Source organism: Lithobates pipiens, unplaced genomic scaffold (assembly GCF_037356315.1).
Source record: "Lithobates pipiens isolate NorthernLeopardFrog02 unplaced genomic scaffold, aLitPip1_a1.2 Scaffold_19, whole genome shotgun sequence".
In the NCBI taxonomy this organism is placed as follows: Eukaryota; Metazoa; Chordata; class Amphibia; order Anura; family Ranidae; genus Lithobates; species Lithobates pipiens.
Genome location: NW_027507764.1, coordinates 10,948,480 through 10,953,841, shown reverse-complemented (window position 1 = coordinate 10,953,841; position 5,362 = coordinate 10,948,480). Strand labels below are relative to the sequence as shown.

Below are 5,362 nucleotides of genomic sequence, written 5' to 3'. Positions count from 1 at the left end.
GTGATGCTGGAACACATCTGCTGGTGACCTGGGAACACATCTGCTGGTGATCTGGGAACACGTCTGCTGGTGATCTGGGAGCACATCTGTGTGTGTGCTTGGAACACATCTGTTGATCCAGGAACACATCTGCTCATAATCCAGGAACACATCCACTGGTGACCTGAGAACACATCTGCTGGTTATCCATGAACACCTCTGCCGGTGACCTGAGAACACATTTGCTGGTGACCTGGAAACACATCTGCTGGTGATCCAGGAACACATATGCTGGTAGCCAGGGTACACATCTGCTGGTGACCCAGGAACAAATTTGCTGGTGTCCTGGGAACAGATTTGCTGGTGATCCAGGAACACATCTGCTGGTGATCCAGGAACACATCTGCTGGTGACCTGAGAACACATTTGCTGGTGATGACCTGTGAACACATATGCTGTTTCTCCAGGAACAAATCCACTAGTGACCTGGGAACATATTTACTGGTGACCTGGGAACACATCTACTGGTTATCTAGGAACACATCTGCTGCTGATCCAAGAACACAGCCACTGGTGACCTGGGAACACATCTGCTGGTGACATGGGAGCACATCTGCTGCTGATCCAGGAACACATCCGATGGTGATCCAGAAACACATCTGCTGGTGATCCAGAAACACATCTTCTGGTGACCTGGGAACACATCTGCTGGTGATGCTGGAACACATCTGCTGGTGATGCTGGAACACATCTGCTGGTGACCTGGGAACACATCTGCTGGTGATGCTGAAACACATCTGCTGGTGATGCTGGAACAAATCTGCTGGTGATGCTGGAACACATCTGTTGGTGATCCAGGAACACATCTGCTGGTGACCTGGGAACACATCTGCTGGTGATGCTGGAACACATTTGATGGTGACCTGGGAACACATCTGCTGGTTATCTAGGAACACATCTGCTGGTGATCTGGGAACACATCTGCTGGTGATCTGGGAGCACATCTGCTGGTGATCCAGAAACACATCTGCTGGTGATCCAGAAACACATCTGCTGGTGACCTGGGAACACATCTGCTGGTGACCTGGGAGCACATCCGCTGGTGACCTGGGAACACCTCTGCTGGTGACCTGGGAACACATTTGCTGGTGACCTGGGAACACATCTGCTAGTTATCTAGGAACACATCTGCTGTTGATCCAGGAACATATCTGCTGGTGATCTGGGAACACATCTGCTGGTGATCCAGAAACACATCTGCCGGTGATCCAGAAACACATCTGCTGGTGACCTGGGAACACATCTTCTGGTGATGCTGGAACACATCTGCTGGTGACCTGGGAACACATCTAGTGATCCAGAAACACATCTGCTGGTGATGCTGGAACACATCTGCTGGTGATGCTGGAACACATCTGCTGGTGATGCTGGAACACATCTGCTGGTGACCTGGGAACACTTCCGCTGGTGATGCTGGAACATCCTCTGATTCTCATACACAGCTTGCCTGCTGCACAAATAGTGTCATGTTAAAGTGGAAGTTTGATTTGCATAGGTTTTTTTTTTCCTTTCCAAGTTCCTCTTCCCCGCCTCATTAACATCCAAATACAATTTTGAAGACGATGTTTCAGTTTTCATTGCATACCTTATTTTAGACTTAGATTTTGCATTTCCTTTGCAATGCAGGCAGCACATGGATGGTGGGAGGGGCCAGCAGGGGGCTGTACATAGCTTTCTGAAAACATCGCAGCCCCCGCCCCTCATACTCCTCTCAATGGCCCCTCACTCCTGATACACGCAGTGGGCGGGCTCTTGAGCGGAATTATGAAAATATAAACATTAGTTAAAAAATAAAGAAAAAGAGCTGCGCCAAATAATATGAATCAGTAAACCATACAACTATAAAGAAAAGTCCATGGAAACTTTATGTTGTTCAAAGAAGGAAGACGATCACACCACAGTGATTCCACACTTCCTTATCACTATAGTGCCCCACCACCGACAAAAAAGTGCGCTTACCAGACGGTAAAAGCACAAGGAGCGTTTAGAGTACCAAGCCACTGACAGCTCCTCGCCTTCACCAAACACTTTGTCTCTCAGGAACGAACGCTCCATATACTGAAGCCGCTCCACATTCTCCTTAGTAACCCAGTTGCACGTTCATAATGTAAAAAGAAAAGAGGACTCCCATAGTGTAAAAAAACTTCAATGCTCTTTTAATTGTAATAGAAATGCACTTACATAAAAACGAACGATTTTCGCATTTGTAAAAACAAGCCGGCTGGCAAAAACGAGAGCCTGCCCTCCTCTCGTAACACGTGGTGACGTCACAGCGTGCCCTTCCATACGCGTTTCGTCATACGTGACGTTTTCAATGGGGAACCTGTGGTAGTATGCTGCCATGGAAAAACAGGAAAACTGAATATTGTATCAAATACTTACAATAATTTTCCTTCCCTGGCGCCAATCCATGGCAGCAAACATGGTAGTATGCTGCCATGGACTGGTGCCAGGAAAGAAAAATCACACCAAATACCGTAACTTTACTTTCCTGGCGCCAAGCCATGGTCAGTACACGTGTGGTAGAATGCTGCCATGGGTTGGCACCAGGAAAACTGAAACTTGTATCAAATACTTACTGTAATTTTCTTTATCTGGCGCCAATCCATGGCAGTATACATGTGGTAGAATGCTGCCATAGGTTGGCGCCAGGAAAACAAAAAAAATAGCATCAAATATTTACCGTAATTTTTCATTCTTGGCACCAATCCATGGCAGTATACATGTGTGGTAGTGTGCTGCCATGAATTGGTGCCAGGAAAGGAAGATGACGGTAAGTAATTGATACAATTTTCAATTTTTCTAGCCTAGTTCTGGGGAAGGTTTTGTAATACAATGTAACATGTAACGGGAATTTTGGCATTCTTATTTTTAAAGCGCCGGCATAACACCATGTCTCTTTTCCTCCCCCCCATGCCACAAGAACGTCAGTTCATGTAACAGAGGTCACAAGAGGCAGGTAAAGCTGCGTTCATCTCCGCGATCCATCCTCCCCCTTCACTCATCCCTTGTTTGCATTCCGTCTCTATTAATCTGGATTCCGTGCCAGGCCATGGGTTGGCGCCAGGAAAACTGAAAATTGTATCAAATACTTACCGTCATTTTCTGTCCCTGGCACCAATCCAAGACAGAACACATGTGGTAGTATGTTGCCATGGGTTGGGCCAGGAAAAATGACAATTGTATCTTATACTTACCGTAATCTCCCTTTCCTGGCACCAATCCATAGTAGCACACGTGGTAGTATGCTGCCATGGGTTGGCACCAGGAAAAATGAAACTTGTATTAAATATTTACCGTAATTTTCTTTTCCCTGCGCCAATCCATGGCATAATACATGTTGCAGTATGCTGCCATAGGTTGACACCAGGAAAACTGAAAATTGCATCAAATACTTACCGTAATTTTCCTTTCCTGGCACCAATCCATGGCAGTATACATGTGGTAGAAATCTGCTATGGGTTGGCACCAGGAAAACTGAAAGTTGTATCAAATACTTCTCAAAATTTTATTTTCCTGGCGCCAATCCATGGCAGTATACATGTGGTAGAAAGCTGCCATAAGTTGGCGCCAGGAAAAACTAAAAAAATTGCATCAAATACTTACCACAATTTTTCAATCTTGGCGCCAATCCAAGGCCAGCACACATGTGGTTGTATGCTGTTATGGATTGGTGCCAGGAAAGGAAAATGATGGTAAGTGTTTGATACAATTTTCCATTTTCTAGCCTAGTTCTGGGGAAGGTTTTGTAATACATTGTAACATGTAACGTGTCAGTTCCCCCTCCCCGTGCCGCAAGAACGTCAGTTCATGTAACAGAGAACACAAGAGGCAGGTAAAGCTGCGTTCGTCTCCGCGATCCATCCTCCCCCTTCACTCATCCCTTGTTTGCATTCCATCTCTATTAATCTGGATTCTGTGTCTTGCCATGGATTGGTGCCAGGAAAACTGAAAATTGTATCAAATACTCACCGTAATTTTCCTTTCCTGGCACCAATCCATGGCAGTATACATGTGGTAAAATGCTGCCATGGGTTGGCACTAGGAAAACTGAAACTTGTATCAAATACTTACCGTAATTTTCATTCCTGGCGCCAAGTCATGGCATAATACATGTGGTAAAATGCTGCCATGGGTTGGCACCAGGAAAACTGAAACTTGCATCAAATACTTACCGTAATTTTCATTTCCTGGCACCAATCCATGGCAGTACACATATGGTAGAAAGCTGCCATAGGTTGGCACCAGCAAAACTGAAACTTGTATCAAATACTTACCGTAATTTTCCTTTCCTGGCACCAATCCATGGCAGTATACATGTGGTAAAATGCTGCCATGGGTTGGCACTAGGAAAACTGAAACTTGTATCAAATACTTACCGTAATTTTCATTCCTGGCGCCAATCCATGGCATAATACATGTGGTAAAATGCTGCCATGGGTTGGCACCAGGAAAACTGAAACTTGCATCAAATACTTACCGTAATTTTCATTTCCTGGCACCAATCCATGGCAGAACACATATGGTAGAAAGCTGCCCTAGGTTGGCACCAGCAAAACTGAAACTTGTATCAAATACTTACCGTAATTTTCCTTTCCTGGCACCAATCCATGGCAGTACACATGTGGTAGAATGCTGCCATAGGTTGGCGCCAGGAAAATCGAAAATTGCATCAAAAACTTACTGTAATTTTCCTTTCCTGCCGCCAATCCATGGCAGTACACATGTGGTAGAAAGCTGCCATAGGTTGGCGCCAGAAAAACTGAAACTTGTATCAAATACTTACCGTAATTTTCATTTCCTGGCACCAATCCATGGCAGTACACATATGGTAGAAAGCTGCCATAGGTTGGCACCAGCAAAACTGAAACTTGTATCAAATACTTACCGTAATTTTCCTTTCCTGGCACCAATCCATGGCAGTATACATGTGGTAAAATGCTGCCATGGGTTGGCACTAGGAAAACTGAAACTTGTATCAAATACTTACCGTAATTTTAATTCCTGGCGCCAATCCATGGCATAATACATGTGGTAAAATGCCACACCATGGGTTGGCACCAGGAAAACTGAAACTTGCATCAAATACTTACCGTAATTTTCATTTCCTGGCACCAATCCATGGCAGAACACATATGGTAGAAAGCTGCCATAGGTTGGCACCAGCAAAACTGAAACTTGTATCAAATACTTACCGTAATTTTCCTTTCCTGGCACCAATCCATGGCAGTACACATGTGGTAGAATGCTGCCATAGGTTGGCGCCAGGAAAATCGAAAATTGCATCAAAAACTTACTGTAATTTTCCTTTCCTGCCGCCAAT

General features: G+C 45.0%; 1 non-coding gene across 1 annotated transcript; it reads right to left on the bottom strand.

Moving 5' to 3' along the window:
• Nucleotides 1-2,408: 2,408 nt before the first annotated feature.
• LOC143999869 (small nucleolar RNA Afu_190) lies at nt 2,409-2,513 on the bottom strand. Its single transcript, XR_013278186.1, has one exon. It is a non-coding gene; the product is annotated as a small nucleolar RNA Afu_190 (small nucleolar RNA).
• Nucleotides 2,514-5,362: the final 2,849 nt, after the last annotated feature.